Consider the following 22,558-nt stretch of genomic DNA (forward strand, 5'->3'; position numbering starts at 1 on the left):
TCGAGGTGAATCATAATTTGTGTTTCATTCTTGTTATTGTGATTTATCACATTGGTTGATTTTCATGTTAACTGACCTTGTATCCTATGGATAAATCCCACTTGACCATAGTGTATAATCATTTTAACGTGCTGTTGAATTTGGTTTGCTAGTATTTTTTATTTATGTATGTATTTATGTAATTTTTTTTTTTTTTTTTGAGACAGAGTCTCGCTGTGTTGCCCAGGCTGGAGTGCAGTGGCACAATCTCAGCTCACTGCAGCCTCTACCTCCCAGGTTCAAGCAATTCTCCTGCCTCAGCCTCCTGAGTAGCTGGGGTTACAGGTGCCTGCCACAACACCCGGCTAATTTTTGTATTTTGCTTTGCTACTATTTCATTAAGAATTTTTGCATTTATGTTCATCGAGGATATTGCCTGGTAGTTTTCTTATGTTATCTTAAGCTTTGGAATCAGGGTGATGCTGACTTTACAAAATGAGTTTGGGAGTATTCTCTTTTTGAATTTTTGGTAAGAAGGGCTAGCGTTCTTTGAATGTTTGAAGGTAGAATTATCCTACGAAGCCATCTGGTCCTGGGCATTTCTTTGTTGGAATTTTTTTTCTTTTTTGAGATAGGGCCTCATTCTGTTGCCTAGGCTGGAGGGCGGTGGTGTGATCATTGCTCACTGCAGCCTCAATCTCTTGTGCTCAAATGATCCTCCTGCCTCAGCCTCCCATATAGCTGGGACTACAGGTGTACCCCACCGTTCCCAGATAACTTTTTTTTTCTTAGTAGTGATGAGATCTTCCTATGTTGCCTAGGCTGGTCTCCAACTCCTGAGCTCAAGTGATCCTCCTGGCTCAGCCTTCCAAAGTACTGTGATTGTAGGTGTGAGCCACCACACTCAGCCTGGAATGTTTTTGATTACCGATTCAACTCCTTGTTTGTTATTGATCTACTCACACTTTGTTTCTTCTTGATTCAGTCTTGATAGTTTGTGTGTTCATAAGGATTTATCCATTTCTTCTAGGTTATTCCATTTATTGGCATATAAGTGTTCTTAATAGTCTCTTATGATCCTTTTTATTTCTGTGTCATCCATTGTAATATCTTCTCTTTTATTTATTTGAATCTTCTTTAGTTCATCTAGCTAAAGGCTTGTTGATTTTGTTGATCTTTTTAAAAAGCCAACTCTTAGTTTTTTCTATTTTATTTCCACTTTAATTTTTCTTCTTCTACTAACTTTGAGTTGAGTTTGTCCCTCTTTTTCTAGTTTCTTTATTTGTACAGTTAGTTTCTTTCTTTCTTTCTTTCTTTTGAGACAAAGACTTGTTTTGTCACCCAGGCTGGAGTACAGTGACTCAACCTAAGTGCACTGCAACCTCCGCCTCCTGGGTTCAAGCAATTCTCCTGCCTAGCCTCCAGAGTAGCTGGGACTACAGGTGGGTGCCATCATGCCTGACTAATTTTTTGTGTTTTTAGTTCAGATGGGGTTTCACCATGTTGAATAGGCTGGTTTCAAACTCTTGACTTCAAGTGATCCACTTGCCTTGGCTTCCCAAAGTGCTAGGATTACAGTTGTGAGCCACTATGCCTGGCCAAAGTTAGGTTGAGATCTTGTTTTTAAACATGGGTATTTAATGCTATACATTTTCCTTATGGAACTGCTTTTGCTGATTCTTGTAAATTTTAGAAAGTTGTAATTTTGTTTCAAGATATTTTAAAATTCTCTTTTGATTTTGTGTTTTATCCAATTGTTCAAGAATGTATTGTTTTTATGAATTTGTGAATTTTTCTATTTTCCTTTTGTTATTGATTTCTAGTTCATTGCACTGTGGCCTAAGACATATCAGGTATTATTTCAATCTTCTTAAATTTATTAAGACTTGTTTTGTGACTGAACATATCACCTGTCCTGGAATATGTTCCATGTATTGGCTCAAGATGAAATTGTATTCTGCTGTTGGGTAAAAAGTTCTGTATGTTAGGTCCATTTGGTGTATAGTGTTATTCAAATCAGTTGTTTATTTCTTGGTTGTCTGCCTGAATGTGCTCTTCATTATTGAAAGTGGAGTACTGAGTTCCACTACTATTATAATAATGTTTTTAATCTCTCTCTTCCTATCTGTCCAGATTCGATTTATATATTTAAGTGCTCTGATGTTCAGTACATATATGTTTATAATTGTTATGACTTCCTGTTGAATTGAAACATTTATCATAATGTGATGACTTTCTTTGTCCTTAGTAACAGTTTTGAACTTAAAAGTCTGTTTTGTCTGATAGAAGTATAGCCACCTTTGGTCTCTTTTGGTTATCATTTGCATGGAGTATCTTTTTCTATCCCTTTATCTTTAGTCTTAGTGTACTTATAGCTAAAGTAAGCCTCTTGTAGGCAGCATATTCCTGGATCTTTTTTTTCAATCCATTCCACTCTATGCCTTTTGATTTATATTTAAAGTATTTATTGGTAGGTAAAGACTTAATATTGCCATTCTGTTAATTGTTTTCTGTCTGTTTTCCAGCTCTTTTATCCTCTTCCTTTCTTTTCTTTTTTTGTTATTTGATGATTTTTTTTTTTTTGAGACACAGTCTTGCTCCATCGCCAGGCTCCAGGCTGGAGTGCAGTGGCGCTATCTCAGCTCACTGCAATCTCCGCCTCCCAGGTTCAAGCAATTCTCCTGCCTCAGCCTCCTGAGTAGCTGGGACCACAGGCACGCACCACCACGCCCAGCTAATTTTTTTGTATTTTTAGTAGAGACGGGGTTTCACCATGTTGGCCAGGATGGTCTCGATCTCTTGACCTAGTGATCCGCTCTCCTTGGCCTCCCAAAGTATTGGGATTACAGGCATGAGCCACCGCGCCTGGCCTATTTGATGATTTTTTATAGTGGTTTGCTTTCATTCTTCCTTTTTCTGTATCTTCTGTGTATATACTACAGGCTTTTTCTCTGTGGTTACTATGAGGCATGTATACATTTTGTTTTAGTTATTGAGATGGAGACTCGCTCTGTCACCCAGGCTGGAGTGCAGTGGCATGATCTTGGCTCACTGCAACCTCTGCCTCCCAGGTTCAAATGATTCTCATGCCTCAGCCTCCCGAGTAGCTGGGACTAGAGGTGCATGCTACCACACATGGCTAATTTTTATATTTTTAGTAGAGATGGGGTTTTACCATATTGGCCAGGCTGGTCTCTAACTCTTGATCTCAGGTGATCTGCCTCCCTTGGCATTTCAAAGTGCTAGAATTACAGTCATGCGCCACTGCACCTGGCTACATTTTCTTTTAGTTACGACCACCTATTTTAATTTGATGATAACTTCAATTGCATACAAAAACTTTACAAGCATACTCCCCTCCACTATGTGCTCTTCAAGTTAGAGTTTACTTCTTTTTATATTGTGAATTTTTATATTGTGACTCCATTACCAAATTTTTGTGGTTATAGTTATTCTTGATAGTTTTGTTTTTCAACTTCTGTGTTAGTGTTGTGGGTAAATTGGGTACCACCATTACAGTGTTATATTATTTTGTATTTGACTATATATTTACCTTTGCTTGTAAGATTTATGCTTTCACATTGCTTATTAGCATGTTTTTAATTCCATTTGAAGAATTCCCTTAAGCATTTCTTGTAAGACACGTTTAATGGTGACAAAATCAGTTTTTGTTTATGTGGGAAAGACTTTATCTCCCTTTCATTTTTAAAGGATAGCTTTGCAGGATATAGTATTCTTGGTTGCCATTTTATGTCAATATTTTGAAGATGTTATCCATTCTTTCCTGGCCTGCAAAATTTCTGTGGAGAAATCTGCCGATTCTCTTTTTTGAGACAAAGACCAAAAAAAGTTGCTTTTTTCTTGCAGCTTTCACAATTCTTTGACTTTGACAGTTTCATTATAGTGTGTCTTGGTGTAGACTTATGTCCAACCTATTTGGGGTCCTCTGGGCTTCTTTAGTCTGGATGTCTATTTCTCCCCAAAGACTTGGAAATCTTTTTAGTTATTATTTCTTCAAATATACTTTCTACTCCCTTCTCTTTCTTCTTCAGCTCATAACCCCATAATGTATATATTAGTTCACTTGGTAGTGTCTCATAAAGCCTATAAGCTTTCTTCACACATTTTAATTTCTTTTTTATTTTTTCTCTTCCACTTGGATAATTTCAAATGACGTGTTTGTGAGTTTGCAGATTCTTTCTTCTGCTTGAGTCATCTTCTGAAGTTCTGTATTGCATTTTGTAGTTCAGTCATTATATTCTTCAGCTCCAGAATTTCTTTTTAATTTTCCTATATATTTGCTGAACTTCTCATTTTGTTCTTGCTTTGTGTTGTTTTCCTGATTTCATTAAATTGTTTATTGGTGTTCTTTTGTAGTTTGTGAAATTTCTCTAAAGCAATTATTTTGAATTATTTATCAGGCAATTCATGGATATACATCTCTTTGGATTATTTACTAGAAGTTTGTGTTCTTCCTTTGGTGTTGTCATGTTTCCCTGATTCCTTGTGATCCTCCTAGCCTCACATAGGTGTTTGCACATTTAAAGAAGTAATCACTGGCTGGGTATGGTGGCTCATCCCTGCAACCCCAGCACTTTGGAAGGCCAAGGTGGGCAAATCACTTGAACTGAGGAGTTCAAGACCAGCCTGGGCAACACAGTGAAACCCTGCCTCTACCAAAAAAAAAAATAGAAAAATTAGCCAGCCGTGGTGGTAAACACCTGTAGTCCTAGCTACTCAGGAGGCTAAGGTGGGAGGATCCCTTGAGCCGAGGATGCAGAGGTTGCAGTGAGCCAAGATTGCAAAGAAATTTCACTGGAAACCCCTATTTTAAAAGCAATGTGAATACAGTTAACACTATGAACTGCATGTTTAAATCTTTTATTTTTGTGATGGAGTCTCGCTCTGTCACCCAGGCCAAAGGCATGAGCCACTGCACCTGGCCTAAAAATTATTAAAAGGATAAACTTTATATTACATGATTTTTTTTTTTTTTTTTTTTTTTTTTTTTTTTTAGTGTTATTCCAGTCTTGTTGATTTTTTTTGTCTTATTTTTCTTTTTTCTTTCTTTTTTTTTTTTTTTAAAGGGAAAGAGAGGAAAATAGGAAAGAGGAAAAAGGAAGAGAAAGAGAGAGACAGAATGGGGAGGAGGGAGAAGGAAAAGAGAGGGAGAGAGAATGGGAGTATTGATTTCTTGCCCAGGCTAGATTGCAATTTAGTAATGGGTATTGAAAACCTCTTTTATACTGATAATTATACTTAATGATGTAGCCAGGAAGGAATAAGGGAAGAAGATAACAAACAAACAGCCAACCAATATTTAATTTAAACCTATGAAATGCTATGCGATTACTGAGGAGTGATTTACTTCCAATTATATAGTCACCTTTGGAATAGGTGTGAGGTGGTAATGTATGTTTTGTGTATTTGAAGTGGAGAGTTCTATAAATGTTTATTAAGTTTACTTGTTCCGGGTCTGAGTTCAAGTTCTGAATATCCTTGTTAATTTTCTATCTCGTTGATCTATAGAATCGTTAGCTCTTCTTGTTGCACTGATCCTTTTGCCATTATGTAATGTCATTCCTCGCCTCTTTTGATCTTTGTTGCTTTAAAGTCTACTTTATCAGAGGCGAGAATTGCATCTCCTGCTTTTTGTTTATTGGTTTATTTTTACTCTCTGTTTGATTGGTAAATCTTCCTCCTTCTCTCTGAGTCTTTGTGTATTGTTGCATGTAAGATGGGCCCGGATGCAGCATACCGATGGGTTTTGGCTTTTTATCCAATTAAAATAGATATAAGTTTAATACCGCCGTTTGATGCTAGCTGGCTGTTTTGCCCATTAGTTGATGTAAATTTTTTATTGTGTTAAAGTTCTTTGCTTTTTGATGTATTTTTGGAAAGGCTGATATTGGTTGTTCCTTTATATGTATAGTGCTTCTTTCAGAAGCTCTTGTAAAGCAGGCCTGGTGGTGGTGAACTCTCTAAGTACTTGTTTGTTCGCAAAAGATTTAATTTTTCCTTCGCTCATAAAGCTTAGTTTGGCTGGATAGGAAATTCTGGGTTGAAAGTTCTTTTCTTTAAGGATGTTAAATATTGGTCCCCACTCTTTTCTGGCTTGTAGGGTTTCTGCTGAGAGATCTGCTGTAAGTCTGATAGGTTTCCCTTTATGGGTAACCTGACCTTTCTCTCTGGCTGCCCTTAGTATTTTCTCCTTCATTTCAACCCTAATAAATCTGGCGATTATGTGCCTTGGGGTTGGTCTTCTTGAAGAGTATCTTTGTGGTGTTCTCTGTATTACCTGGAGTTGAATATTACCCTGCCTTGCCAGGTTGGGAAAATTTTCCTGAATGATATCCTGAAGATTATTTTCCAACTTGGATTCATTCTCTTCATCACATTCAGGTACACCTATCAAACGTAAATTAGGTCTTTTCACATAGTCCCATATTTCCTGGAGACTTTGCTCATTCCTTTTCATCCTTTTTTCTGCATTCTTGTCTTCTCGTTTCATTTCACTGAGCTGGTCCTCGACTTCTGATATCTTTCCTTCTGCTTGATCAATTCGACTGTTTAGACTTGTGCATGCTTCGCGAAGTTCTCGTGTTGTGTTTTTCAGCTCCATCAATTCACTTATATTCTTCTCTAAATTGTCCATTCTCGTTAACAGTTCGTCAAACCTTTTTTCAAGGTTCTTAGTTTCTTTGCATTGGGTTAGAACAAGTTCTTTTAATTCACAGAAGTTTCTTATCACCCACGTTTTGAAACCTGCTTCTGTTATTGGAACACAGGTGTAATCTATTAAGCCTTGTTCCGTTACTGATGAGGAATTGCAATCCCCTGTAGAGGGAGAGGCATTCTGATTTTGAGTATTCTCTACCTTTTTACGCTGGTTTCTTCCCTTCATTATATATTTGTCTGTCTGTCGTCTTTATAATTACCGACTTTCTAACTGGGTCTCTGACGTCCAACTTGTTGATTCCCTGCGCCGAAATCTGAGCAATCCACTGAGCCGGCCAAAACAGCGGTGTTAAGATTGATGGTGCTTTTCTGCCCGGCAATCTCCGGACTCTGCACCAAGAACTGGCGTGCTAAGGCACCAGCCAAACCGCCACGCCGGCCACAAGAGTCGCCCTGGCGACCCGTGGAGCTCTTCCACTGGGAATCTCCCGGTCTGTGAGCAACAAATATTCGTCTGAAAGTGTGGCGTCCTCTCGTTCTTTGCTCTTTCACTGGGAGGTACGTGCCCGAGCTGCTAATCATCAGCCATCTTGGATCTCTCTGATTACATGATTTTTATCCATGCTGGAGTGCAGTGGCATGAACATGGCTCACTGCAGCCTTGGCCTCCTGGGTTCTAGTAATCCTCCTGCCTCAGCCTCCCCAGTAGCCGGGACTGCAGTCACATAGCACCACGCCCAGTGAAATTTTATTATTTGTAGAGACAAGTTCTCCCTTTGTTGCCCAGGCTAGTCTCAAACTCCTGGGCTTAAACAATCCTTCTGCCTTGGCTTCCCAAAATGCTGGGATTACAGGCATGAGCCATTGTACCTAGCCAAAACCAAAATTTTTATTGATCTTTTCAAAGAACCAACTTTGGTTTTGCTGATTTTCTCTATTAATTCCTGCTATGGCTTGAATGTTCCCTCTGAAATTCATGTTGAAACTTAATCCCCAATGGGACTGTATTGAAAAGTAAGGCCAGCTGGTCGCAGTGGCACATGCTTAATCTCAGCATTTTGGGTGGCTGAAGTGGGGGGATTCCTTGAGGGCAGGAGTTCAAGACCAGCCTAGTCACCATAGCGAGACTTCGTCTCTACAAAGATTAAAAAAAAAAAAAAAAAAAAAAAAAAAGGACCAGGCACGGTGGCACAACGCCTGTAATCCGAGCACTTTGAGAGGCCGAGGCCGGCAGATCATGAGGTCTGGAGTTCAAGACCAGCCTGGCCAACATGGTGAAACCCTGTCTCTACTAAAAATACAAAAATTAGTTGGGCATGGTTGTGGACACCTGTAATCCCAGCTACTCAGGCGGCTGAGGCAGGAGAGTCTTTTGAACCTGGGAGGCAGAGGTTGCAGAGAGCTGAAATAATGCCACTGCACTCCAGCCAGGGCAACGGCAACAGAGCGAGACTCCGTCTAAAACAAAATTAGCCAGGCGTGGTGGCACACATCTGGTGGAATAGGGACAGGGGTGGATAGAAAGCATTCTAGGCACAGACATGGTGAAACAGGAGAGCAGGGCACGTTCAGGTAACTCTTCTCCAAACCGAAAAGACAACTATTGCCTCTCTGAAGCAACAGAGAAGGAAATCATCTTTTCTTTTTTTTTTTAAAGATGGGGTTTCTCCGTGATGGCCAGGCTGATCTTGAACTCCTGACCTCAGGTGATCCACCCACCTCGGCCTCCCAAACTGCTAGGATTACAGGCGTGAGCCACCGCGTCTGGCCTTCATCTTTTCTTTTGTTAACAACTCAAAACTCTAGCTCCAGACCAGGTGTGGTGTTAACAGCTCACAACTCTAGCTCCAGGCCAGCTGAGGCAGCTCGAGCCTGTAATCCCAAACCAAGGTCGTGGATCACTTGAGGTCAGGGGTTCAAGACCAGCCTTCCCAACATGGTAAAACCCTGTCTATACATAAATTAGCTGGGCATGATGGCAGTTGCCTGTAATTCCAGCTACTTGGGAGTCTGAGGCAGGAGAACCCGGGAGGTGGAGGTTGCAGTGAGCCAAGATCACGCCACTGCTCTGCAGCCTGGGCAACAAAGTGAGACTGTCTCCAAAATAATAATAATTTAATAATTATTATTATTATTAAAACCTTCCAAAAAATAAAGCACCAGGCTCAGACGAGTTTGCTGGTAAATTCAATATGTTCCAGAAAATAGGAACAGAGAGAAACACTTGCTGACTTATTCTCTGAGGCCAAAAATACATAAGTACCAAAACCATGGCCAGGCGTGGTGGCTCATGCCTTGAGACTGGCCTGACCAACATGGCGAAACCCTATCTCTACTAAAAGTACAAAAGATAGCTTGGTGTTGTGGTGGGGACCTGTAATCTTAGCTACTCGGGAGGCTGAGGCAGGAGAATCTCTTGAACCCGGAAGGCAGAGGTTGCAGTGATCTGAGATCTCACTACTGCACTCCAGCCTGGGCAACAGAGCAAGACTCCATTCCCCCCACCCAAAAAAAACCCTAATTAACAAATAAATAAAAGATCTGAACAGACACCTTACTAAAGAAGATAAACAGATGGCAAACACACATATTAAAAGATGCTGAACATCATATGTCATTAAGGAATTGCAAATTAAAACAGTGAGATACTATTACACACCTATTGGAATGGTTAAAATCCAAAATGCTGACACCACCAAATTCTGGTGAAGATGTGGAACAACAGGAACGCTCATTCATTGCTGCTGGGAGTACAAAATGATACACTTTGGGAGACAGTTGGGCTGTTTCTCACTAAACTAAATATATTCTTACCATATGTCTCAGCAATTGTGCTCCTTGGTATTGATTCAAATAAGTTGAAAATCTATGTCCATGAAAATCTGCACTCAAATATTTATAGCAGCTTTATTCGTAATTGCCTAAACCTGGAAGCAACAAAGATGTCCTTGAATAGTTGAATGGGTAAACACTGGTACATCTATACAATGGAATATTATTCATTTTAGTACCTTGCTTAAAAAGTAATATGCTGTCAAACCATGAAAAGATATGAAGGAACCTTACATTCGTATTGCTAAGTGAAAGAAGCCAGTCTGAAAAGGTTATTTACTGTATGATTCAAACTGTGTGACATTCTGGAAAAGGCAAAACTATGGAGACAGTGAAAAGGTCAATGATTGCCAGAAGTAGAAGAGAGGGAAGGGAGGGATGAATCAGGTGGAACAAGGATTTTTAGGGCAGTGAAACTATTCTGTATAATACTGTAGCAGTGGATGCACCTCATTACACATTAGTGAAACCCCAGTGAATGTATAGCACAAAGAGTGAACCTTAATGTAAATTATGAACATTGGCTAATAATAATGTTTCAGTATTATCAATTATAACAAATGTACTGCATTAATGCAGGATGTTAACAACAGGGGAGACGGTGAGGGAAGAGAGGATATATGGGAACTCTGCATTTTCTGCTTAATTATTCAGAAAACCTAAACCTGGTCATTAAAGGGCTTGGGTCAGGGGAGGGATGGGGAGCCTATTTAGCGGGAGAGACTGATTTCCCACAGCTTTTTGTCTGAGGACTCCCAAGCTAGGTGGCAAAAACCACCATGTAGAAAAGCCTGGGCCTGAATAACTACTTATTCAGGTGCCATTCTCAGTGCTTTACATAAATTAGCTACTTAATTCCTGAGCAATAAACCCATGAGGTAGGAGCTATTATTATCCCCTCTAAAGGAAGTAGAATATTGTATTACATTATCCCCATTATAGAAGCAGCAGAAGCACAGAGATTAAGTAGGGTGCTCAAGATTGCCCAGCTGTAAGTGGAGTGAGGATTTACATCTAGGTATTAGTATATACAACTAAATTACCGTCTTATTCTCATTTGTAAACCGGTCAGTCTTTTTAATAAGGAAAATCATCTCTATTATTTTACACACTCCAAGTCAGTGCAGATGGATTTGTTTCACCCTGGAGAAGTAAAGGTCTGTCTTTGTAGGACTTGTTTACACACAGCCTCTCCAGGGACTGTCTTGAGGAATAGTTTTAAAGAACTTCTTGAAGCTCTTTAAACAGGAACCAACTTGCATTTTTTTTTCTCTTTTTCTTTTTTTGAGATGGAGTCTGCCTCTGTCACCCAGGCTGGAGTAAAGTGATGTGATCTCGGCTCACTGCAACCTCCACCTGGCTTCAAGTGGTTCTTATGCCTCAGCCTCCCGAGTAGGTGGGACTACAGTAACGCACCACCATGTCCAGCTAATTTTTTTGTATTTTTATTAGAGACAGGGTGTCACCATGTTGGCCAGGATGGTCTTGAACTGACTCAGGTTATCCACCTACCTTGGCCTCCCAAAGTGCTGAAATTACAAGCATGAGCCACTGTGCCAGGCCTGGAACCCACTTGTATTTTTTCCCCGGAGTCCAGAAATTCTAGACTATTGCTGGAAATAAGAGTGGCAAAATAGATACTTTTTGACAATTCCCCCTCCAATACTTTTGTCTTTATTTTACCAATATGTCTTTGGCCTGTGCATATTTCCTTGGCAGCCCCTCCCCAATGGTCACTGAGTCCTGGACATCTGGCCAGTCCCTCTTCTTCATCTTCACTGCGATCACCCCTGTCCTAACCTCCCTCTCACCTGGGACCTGGAACAGCTAATTGTAGGCTCTCTGTATACCTGAAAGGATCCAGTCAGAAGACAAAAGCCATGCATTATTCAAACAGAAAGATAGTTATGCAACTATAAGCACTATGATTCCAGAACATTTTCATTACCCAAAAAGAAACCCCATAACCACTAGCAGTCACTTCCCATTTCCTCTTTCCTCCAGCCCCTGGCAACCATTTATCTACTTTTTGTCTCTGTAGGTTTACCTATCCTAGACATTTCATGTAAATAGAATAATGTATGTCCTTTGTGTCTGGCTTTCACTTAGCATAATGTTTTCAAGGTTCAACCATGTGTCAGTATGGATGTACTGTGTACATTGCACGGATATAACACATTTTGTTTATCCATTCATCAGCTGATAGACATTTGAGTTGTTTCTACTTTTTGGCTATTATGAATAATGCTATGAGCATTCACATACAAGTCTTTGTGTGGACATATTTTTAAATTTCTCTTAAGTGTCTACCTAATAGTAGAATTGCTGGATCATATGGTAACTCTATTTTATATTTTAAGGAATTGCCAGGCAGGTTTCTTCAGTGAGTGATGACTAATGATGTTAGGCATCTTTTCATGAGCTTATTAGCCATTTGTATAACTCTTTGGAGATAATGTCTATTCAAATTCTTTGCCTATTTTTAATTAAGTCATTTGTCTTTTTATTAAGTTTTATATATTCTGGATACTGGACCATAATGAGAGTATATGATTTACAAATGCTGTCTCCCATCCTATGAGTTATCTTTTAACTTTGTTTTTTATTTTTTATTAAAGAAAAATAGAGGCCAGTTGCGGTGGCTCATGCCTGTAATCCCAGCACTTTGGGATGCCAAGGTACGTGGATAACCTGAGGTCGGGAGTTCAAGACCAACCTGACTAAGATGGTGAAACCCCGTCTCTACTAAAAATACAAAAATTAGCTGAGTGCAGTGGCACATGCCTGTAATACCAGTTACTCAGGAGGCTGAGGCAAGAGAATCCCTTGAACCCGGGAGGCAGAGGTTGCAGTGAGCTGAGATTGCACCCCTGCACTCTAGCCTGGGCGACAGAGCAAGATTCCATCTCAAAAACAAAAAAAAGAAAAATGAAAAATAGAAACAAGGTCTTACTATGTTGCCCAGGCTCTTCTTGAACTCCTGGCCTCAAGTGATCCTCCCATTTCAGCCTCCCAGTGTGCTGGGATTACAGGTGTGTGCAACCGTGCCTGGCCTCTTTGAACTTTCTTGATAATATACTTTGACATGGAAACATTTTTAATTTTGATCAAGTCCAACTTATCTATTTTTTTCTTTGATTGCTTCTGATTTTATTTACTTATTTATTTTGAGATGGAGTCTCAATCTGTCACCCCGGCTAGAGTGCAGTGGTACGATCCTGGCTCACTGCAACCTCTGCCTTCCAGGTTCAAGTAATTCTCCTGCCTCAGCTTCCTGAGTATCTGGGATTACAGGCATATGCCACCATGTCTGGGTAATTTTTTTTTTTTTTTTTTGTATTTTTTTCTTATTGTGATGGAGTCTCACTCTGTTGCCCAGGCTGGAGCGCAGTAGTGCAATCTCGGCTCACTGCAGTCTCCATCTCCCTGGTTTAAGCAATTCCCCTGCCTTAGCCTCCCAAGTAGCTGGGATTACAGGCACATGCCACCACACCTGGCCAATTTTTTTGTATTTTTAGTAGAGATGAGGTTTCACTGTGTTGGCCAGACTGTTCTTGAACTCCTGACCTCATGATCCACCCACCTCGGCCTCCCAAAGTGCTGGGATTACAGGCGCAAGCCACTGTGCCCGCCCTTTCTTTTGTATGTATTTTTAGTAGAGGCAGGGTTTTACTAAGTTGGCCAGGCTAGCCTCAAACTCTTGACCTCAGGTGATCTGCCCACCTCAGCATCCCAAAGTGCTGGGATTATAGGGGTGAGCCACTGCACCTGGCCTGTTTCTGATTTTAGCGTCCCATCTTATTTATTTATTTATTTATTTTGAGATGGAGTTTCGTTCTTGTTGCCCAGGCTGGAGTTCAATGGCCTTATCTCGGCTCACCGCAGCCTCCACCTCCCAGGTTCAAGCAATTCTCCTGTCTCAGCCTATTACAGGCATGAGCTACCATGCCCGACTAATTTTATATTTTTAATAGGGACAGGGTTTCTCCATGTGGGTCAGGCTGATTTCGAACTCTTGACCTCAGGTGACCTGCCCGCCTCAGCCTCCCAAAGTGCTGGGATTACAAACGTGAGCCACCGCACCTCGCGATTTTAGTGTCCTACCTAAGAAACTGTTGCATAATCCAAAGTCACTAAGGTTTATGCTTTTATTCTAAGAGTTTTATACTTTTCAGTCCTACGTTTAGGTATGTTAACCATTTTGAGTTCATTTTTTTTTTTTACATGTGGATATCTAGTTGTCCTAGCACCATTTATTTAAAAGACTATTTTCTAATTGAAAGGTCTTAGTACCTTTGTTAAAAAAAAAAATCAATTAACTGCCTGGATGCAGCGGTTCATGCCTGTGATCCCAGTGCTTTGGGAGGCCAAGGTAGGAGGTTTGTCTGAACCCAGGGGTTTGAGCCTGCAATGAGCTGTGTCACACCAGTACACACCAGCCTGGACAACAGAGTGAGACCTGGTGTCTAATAAAGAAAATAATCAGTTATAGATGTATGGGTTTATTTCTGGACTCTCAACTGTATGTCTGTTGTTATGCCAGTACCACACTGATGGTATTACTGTGGCTTTTTGCTAAATATTAAAATTGAAAGTGTGTGTCCTGTTTTTTCTTTCTTCTTCTTTTTTTTTTTTTTAGATGAAGTTTCACTCTCGTCACCCAGGCTGGAATGCAATGGTGCAGTCTCAGCTCACTGCAACCTCTGCCTCCTGGGTTCCAGCGATTCTCGTGCCTCAGGCTCCCGAGTAGCTGAGATTGCAGGTGTGTGTCACCACACTTGGCGAATTGTTTTATTCTTTATCTTAGAAAGTGTCAGTCCTTAACGATATAAAGTATAATGTTGACTATGGGTTTTTCACAGGCGTCCTTTATTGGGTTGAGGAAATTCCTTTCTAGTTCTAGTTTGTTGAGTGTTTTTTTATGATGAAAGCATGTTGTTTTTTCAAATGATTTTTTTTGCATCTATTGAAATGATCATGTGGTTTCCTCTTTATTAACGTTATACATTGTATTACCATTGCTTTTCATCTTTTGAACCAATCTTGAATTCTTGGTATAAATCTCACTTGGCTATGGTGTGTAATCCTTTGTCATACAATGCTGGATTCCATTTGCTAGTATTTTTTTTATTGTATTTTAGGTTTTGGGGTACATGTGAAGAACATGCAAAATTGTTGCATAGGTACACACGTGGCAGTGTGATTTGCTGCCTTCCTCCACTTCACCTATATCTGCCATTTCTCCCCATGCTATCTCTCCCCACCTTCCCACTCCCCACTGTCCCTCCCCTGTTTCCCTGCAACAGACCCCAGTGTGTAGTGCTCCCCTCCCTGTGTCCATGTGTTCATTGTTCAACACCCGCCTATGAGTGAGAACATGTGGTGTTTGATTTTCTGTTCTTGTGTCAGTTTGCTGAGAATGATGGTTTCCAGGTTCATCCATGTCCCTACAAAGGACATGAAGTCATCGTTTTTGATGGCTGCATAATATTCCATGGTGTATATATGCCACATTTTCCCTGTCTAGTCTATCATCGATGGGCATTTGGGTTTGTTCCAGGTCTTTGCTATTGTAAACTGTGCTGCAATGAACATTTGCTAGTATTTTTTCTTGAGGATTTGGTGTTTATATTCATAAGAGATATTGGTCTATAACCTTCTCATGTTTTTCTTTTTCTGGTTTTGGTATCAGGGTAATACTGGCTTCATATGATAAATTAGAAAGTATTCCCTTCTCGTCTACTTTCTTGCAACAGTTGGTGAAGGATTGGGCTACTTCTTCATTATACATTGGATACAATTCACCAGTGATGCTGTCTGTTCCTGGGCTTTTCTTTGTATAACTTTTTTGGTTACTAAATTAATCTCTTTACTTGTTGTAGGTCTATGCAGATTTTCTTTCCTTTCTTTTTCTCCTTTTTCTTTTTCTTTTTTTTTTTGAGACAGAGTCTTACTTTGTTGCCCTGCCTGGAGTGCAGCGATGCAATTGTAGCTCATGGCAGCCTCAACCTCCTGGGCTTAAGCGATCCTCCCCCCTCAGGCTCCTGAGTAGCTGAGACTACAGGCATGAGCCACTATTCCCAGCTAATCCTATTTCTTCTTGAATCAGATTTGGTAGTTTGTTCTTTTCTAGGAATTTACCTATTTCAACTAGGTTATCTGATTTGTTGGGATTGTTCATAGTATTTTCATAATCCTTTTTATTTCATAAAGTCAGCAATAATGACACATCTCTTAGTTTTCATTTTAGCAATTTGAATCATCTCTCTTTTTTTCTTGGTCAGTCTAGATAAAAGTTTGTCAGTTTTTTTTTATTCGTTTCAAAGAACTGAGTTTGTTTCACTAATATTTCTCTATTTTCTATTCTTTGTTTTTGCTCTACATTATTTCTCCCTTCTGCTTGCTGTGGGTTTAGTTTGCACTTTTCTTTCTAGTTTAAGATGAATGGTTATGTTATTGAGTTTTTTCTTTTTCTTTTTCTGAGATGGGATCTCACTCTGTCACCCAGGATGAAGTGCAGTGGCGCAATCTTGGCTCACTGCAACCTCTACCTCCTGGGCTCAAGGGATCTTCCTACCTCAGCCTCCCGAATAGCTGAGACCACAGGCATGTGCCACCATGCCTGGCTGATTTTTTGTCTTTTTGGTAGAGATAGGGTTTCATCATGTTGCCTAGGCTGGTCTCAAACTTCTGAGCTCAAGGAATCCACATGTCTTGGCCTCCCAAATTGCTGGGATTACAGGGGTAAGCCACCATGCCCAGCCAAGATTTTTCTTCTTTTTCTTTTTTTTTTTTTTGCAATGAACAAAGGTCTTTATTATTCTTACTCCTTACTCTGAATATCCACCTAGCAGATGGAAATTGTTATCTCCTCTCTTCTTGTTCAGTCATTTATGGATGGGGATGTTTGGGGGAAAAGTGAGGATGGCTATATTCCTGGAGCCAAATGATGTTCAGGGAAGGGTGGCAGAAAAATTGGATAATAATTGAATGAGAGAAAAGAAGAATGTTACATCTTACATTTTACCTGGATTCTGGGTAAAGAAGGAAGTGGTACAATAATCACTACTGGGTAGTTGATATTTAACTGATATGCACAATCACAATAGTGGCAAGGAAAATGACATTTGTAATGTCATCCCTAATGACACTCAGTTCTATCCTTTATTCCTCCTCTTGGGTATCCCAGGGCTGGTAGATGTGCACATCTCAATTAGATTCCTCACTTTTTTTGGGGGGGGCGGGGTATCTTTTTGCATTCCTGGGGAATGCTGCCATCCTATTCGAGGGCAAGACAGCATAGTCTCCATGAGCCCATGTCCTTTCTGGCCATGTTGGACTCTATTCAGCTGGACCTGTCCATAGCTACTATCTGTAAAATGCTGGGCATCTTCTGATTCAGTTTCAGAAATACATCTTTTTAAATTGTAGTAAAAATCATGTAATACAAAATTTATCCTTTAATAATTTTAAGCATACAGTTCAGTAGTGTTAACTGTATTCACATTGCTTTTTAAAATAGGGTTTTCCAGTGAAATTTTCTAGACAGATTATAAAAGAGCTGCAACACTTGTATTCACAGTGTTGTACAGCAGATCTCTAGAACTTTTTCATTTTGTAAAACTGAAACTACACCCACTGGACAACTAGACCTCATTTACCACTCCCTCCAGCCCCTGGAAACCGTCATTCTACATTCTACTTCCTTTTTGTATGAGTTTGAGTACTTTAGATACTTCAGAAAACTAGAAGCATACTTTTAAACAAATTTTAATTTTACTATTAGTGGATACATGGTAGGTATATATATATTTATAGGGTTCATGAGATTTTATTTTTTTAGATGAAGTCTCACTCTGTCACCCAGGCTGGAGTGCAGTGGCATGATCTTGGCTCACTGCAATCTCCACCTCCTGGGTTCAAGCGATTCTTGTGCCTCAGCCTCCCGAGTAGCTGGGATTACAGGTGTGTACCACCTACCCAGCTAATTTTTGTATTTTAATAGAGATGGGGTTTCACCATGTTGTTCAGGCTAATCTCGAACTCCTGACCTCTGGTGATCCACCCGCCTCGGCCTCCCAAAGTTGTGTGAGCCACCACACCTGGCACGATGTTTCGATATAAGGCATGCAAAACATAACAATCACATCATGAAAATGGGGTATCCCTGCCCTCAAGCATTTATCCTTTGTGTCACAAAGATTTTTTTTGTGTGAATATACTTTATTTCATCATTTTTGTTAACAGTTGAAACTCTGGGAATTCAAAATTAACATCCTTGCCCATAAGCTTCTTAACAGACACCAGAAAAAGTTTCAACCTTGCGTTCCACATTGTTCTGCTGTGCTTTGTCCAAATGAACCTTTTATGAGCTGGCTGCCATCCTGTTTAATGTGGGTTTTCTTGCCTACGATTTCACTTGGGAAGACCAAGTCCTCAAGGATTGCATCATGCGTAGCTGTCAGAATATGGTTCCTGGGACGCTTTTGCTTATTTTTTGTATGGCTTTTCCAAGGTGGCTTAGGCAGAATTCTCTGAGTAGTAAAGACAACATGTTTCCCACTGAACTTTTTCTCTAATTCACATACTAGCTGGATTTGGATTTTCTGGAAAGATTTCAGTTGAGGAACTGGAACAAAGATTATGATGGCTTTCCAACCACCAACTTCAATTTCCTTGGCTGCTGTAATATTCAGCTCCCTGAACTGAGTCTTGAGGTGTGAGTTCACTTTCTGCTCCAGAAGAGCCTGGGAAATGCTGGACTCAACCTCGTCGGGCTTCTCACCGTTGGGCTTCACAGTCTTGGCACTCAAATTGAATGTGGCCTTCTCCTTGCTGAGTGCCGGCTTAGGGAGAGCCAGTTATACTGTTTTATTTTAAAATGGATAATTAAGGCCGGGCGCGGTGGCTCACACCTATAATCCCAGCACTTTGGGAGGCCGAGATGGGTGGATCACGAGGTCAAGAGATCGAGACCATCCTGGTCAACATGGTGAAACCCCGTCTCTACTAAAAATACAAAAATTAGCTGGGCATGGTGGCGCATGCCTGTAGTCCCAGCTACTCGGGAGGCTGAGGCAGGAGAATTGCCTGAACCCAGGAGGCGGAGGTTGCGGTGAGCCAAGATCGCGCCATTGCACTCCAGCCTGGGCAACAAGAGCGAAACTCCGTCTCAAAAAATAAATAAATAAATAAAATAAAATAAAATGGATAATTAAATTATTATTGACTATAGTCACATACTAGCTCTTACTCGTTCTATTTTATTGTGGCATTAACCATCCCCACCTCCCTCATACAGCTCCACTACCTTTTCCAGCCACTGGTAACCATTCTTGTACTCTCTATCTCCGTAAGTTCAATTGTTTTCATTTTTAGATCTCACAAATAAGTGAGAACATGCTGTATTTGTCTTTCTGTGCCTGGCTTATTTCACTTAACACAATGATGTCCAGTTCCCATCCATGTTGTTGCAAATGACAGGATCTCATTCTTTTTTTATGGCTAAATAGTACTCCACTCCATTGTATATAAGTACCACATTTTCTTTACCCATTTGTCTGTTGATGGACATTTAGATTGCTTCCAAATTTTGGCTATTGTGAATAGTGCTGCAATAAACATGGGAGTACAGACATCTCTTTAATAACCTGATTTCCTTTCTTTTGGGTATCTACTCAGCAGCGAGATTGCTGGATCATATGGTAGATCTATTTTTAGTTTTTTGAAGACCTCCAAACTGTTCTCTATAGTGGTTGTACTAATTTACATTCTTACCAACAGTCTATGAGGGTTCCCTTTTCTCTACAGTCTCACCAGCATTTGTTATTGCCTGTCTTTGTATATAAGCCATTTTAACTGGGGTTAGATTGTATCTTACTGTAGTTTTGATTTGCATTTCTCTGATGTTGAGTGATGTTGAATACCTTTTCATATTCTTGCTTGCCATTTGTATGTCATCTTTTGAGAAATGTCTATTCAAATAGTTTGCCCATTTTAAAAATCAGATTACTAGATTTTTTTCCCTATAGAGTTGTTTGAGCTCCTTATATATTCTGGTTATTAATCCCTTGTCAGATGGGTAGTTTGCAAATACTTTCTCCCATTCTGTGGGTTCCCTCTTTACTTTGTTGATTTTTACCTTTGCTATGCAAAGCTTAACTTGGTGTGATCCCATTTGTCCATTACTGCTTTGGTTGTCTGTGCTTGTCAGGTATTATTCCACAGTGTAACTTTTGCCCAGACCAATGTCCTGGAGTTCCCCTGATATTTTCTTGTAGTAGTTTTCATAGTTTGAGGTCTTAGATTTGAATCATACTTTTTGTAATTATGATTTAGCATAATGTCCAACTCAAGGCTCCTCAGTGTTACAACAATGTGGTATTTCCTTTCCTTTATTATAATTTAAGAGACAGGGTTTTGTCTTGCTCTGTTGCTTAGGCTGGAGTGCAGTAGCATGATTATAGTTCACTGTAACTTCAAACTCCTGAGTTGAAGTGATCCTTCTGCCTCTGTCTCCTGAGTAGCTAGGACTACAGGCATGTGCCACCATGTCTGGCTATCTATCTATTTATTTATTTATTTTTGAGACTGTCTTGCTCTGTTGCCTGGGCTGGAGTGCAGTGGTGTGATCTTGACTCACTGAAACCTCTGCCTCCCAGGTTCAAGGGATTCTTCTGCCTCAGCCTCCCAATTAGCTGGGACTACAGGTACGTGCCACAACACTCAGCTAATTTTTTGTATTTTTTTTTTTTTTTGAGACAGTCTTGCTCTGTTGCCAGGTGCCAGACTGGAGTGCAATGGCGCAATCTTGGCTCACTGCAACCTCCGCTTCCCGGGTTCAAGCAATTCTCCTGCCTCAGCCTCCCAAGTAGCTGGGACCACAGGTGTGTGCCACCACACCTAGCTAATTTTTGTTTTGTTTTGTTTTGAGACGGAGTTTCGCTCTTGTTACCCAGGCTGGAGTGCAATGGCACAATCTCGGCTCACTGCAACCTCCGCCTCCTGAGTTCAAGCAATTTTCCTGCCTCAGCCTCCCAAGTAGCTGGGACTACAGGTGTGTGCCACCGGGGTTTCACCATGTTGGCCAGGATGGTCTCGATCTCTTGACCTTGTGATCCGCCTGCCTTGGCCTCCCATAGTGTTGGGATTACAGGCATGAGCCACCGCACCCGGCCAAAATTCTGTCTTTTGAGGGTTGATTATGATACGTCTAGGTATGGAGCTCTTTGCGTTTAACCTATGTGGAGTTCATGGAGTTTCTTGGATAGGTAGATTATTATTTTCCATCCAATGTGAGACATTTTCAAGCATTTCTTCCAATATTTTGCCCCCTTCTCTTTGTGTATATTGGTACATTTGGTGGAATCCCAAAGGTTTTAGGAGTTTTGCTCATTTTTCTTCATTCTTGTTTCTTTCTTTTCCTCACAGAGGTTAATTTCAATGAATCTGTCTTCAAGTTTGCTGATTCTTTTTCTGTCAAATCTACTATTGAACCTCTTTAGTGAATTTCTCATTTCAGTTATTGTACTTTCCAATTCCAGAATTTGTGCTTTCTTCCCTACTCTAGTTTTCTCTCTTTGTTATTCTCTGTTTGGACATCATTCTTATTATTTCCTGTATTTTATTTATTTATTTATTTATTTATTTATTTATTTATTTATTTTTTGAGACGGAGTTTCGCTCTTGTTACCCAGGCTGGAGTGCAATGGCGCGATCTTGGCTCACCGCAACCTCCGCCTCCTGGGTTCAGGCAATTCTCCTGCCTCAGCCTCCTGAGTGGCTGGGATTACAAGCACGCGCCACCATGCCCAGCTAATTTTTTTTTTTTTGTATTAGTAGAGACGGAGTTTCACCATGTTGACCAGGATGGTCTCTATCTCTTGACCTCGTGATCCACCCGCCTCGGCCTCCCAAAGTGCTGGGATTACAGGCTTGAGCCACCGTGCCCGGCCAATTTTTATAGAGAGAGGGTTTCACCATGTTGGCCAGGATGGTCTCAATCTCCTGACCTCATGATCCACCTGCCTTGGCCTCCCAAAGTGCTGGGATTACAGGCGTGAGCCATCTCGCCTGGCCTCTTTTTTTTTCTCGATGGAGTCTCACTGTTGCCCAGGCTGGAGTGCAGTGGCATGATCTCAGCTCACTGCAACCTCTGCCTCCCGGGTTGAAGTGATTCTCTTGCCTCAGCCTCCTGAGTAGCTGGGATTATAGGTGCGTGCCACCACACCCAGCTAATTTTTGCATTTTTAGAAGAGACCGCGTTTCACAATTTTGACCAGGCTGGTCTCGAACTCCTGACCTTGTGATCCCCCTGCCTTGGCCTCCCAAAGTGTTGGGATTACAGGTGTGAGCCACTGCACCTGGCTCTTTCCTGTATTTCTTTAGACATGGCTTCCTTTGGCTCTTTGAATATGTTGTTTAAAATAGCTGATTTAAAATCTGATAACGTAAAATACCACATAACTAACTGTTCCTACTGGAATTCAACAAAATTAATTTTTTTCAACTGAAGCTCTCTGGGTTGCTGCAAGCTTTTGGTGAATTTCCAAAGTTCTGTGAAATTCAAAGGTTGTTCAATGCTTTTATGAAGGGAGCAAACTTTCAGTGCCTCTCACTGGACCATTTTGATTCAGACAAACTACAGAGAGATATTTTTGAGACAACTGGCAAAAACTGAGCATAAAATCATTTTAAAATTGTTTTGTTAGATAGGAAAATTGTATTAAGGTCGTGTGTGTGTGTGTGTGTGTGTGTGTGTGTGTGTGTGTATATATATTTATTTATTTTTGAGGCGGGGTTTCACTATGTTGGTCAGACTGGTCTCAAACTCCTGACCTCAGGTAATCCACCTGCCTCGGCCTCCCAAAGTGCTGGGATTACAGGCATGAGCCACTACACCCAGCCCATATGTATATTTTTAAAGCCCTCATCTGTTAGAGATACATAGTGGTTTTTAGGGTTTTCTGAGATTTCCTTTCACATACTGTAGCTGACACATCAGAGGAGCATGTGCAGGAAGAGAGATGAAATAATGGTACAAGTTTGATGGTTGTTGGAGCTGGATGCT

This window comes from Aotus nancymaae, unplaced genomic scaffold, assembly GCF_030222135.1.
Source record: "Aotus nancymaae isolate 86718 unplaced genomic scaffold, 86718_ANA_hifiasm-v0.15.2.pri h1tg000076l, whole genome shotgun sequence".
Lineage (NCBI taxonomy): Eukaryota > Metazoa > Chordata > Mammalia > Primates > Aotidae > Aotus > Aotus nancymaae.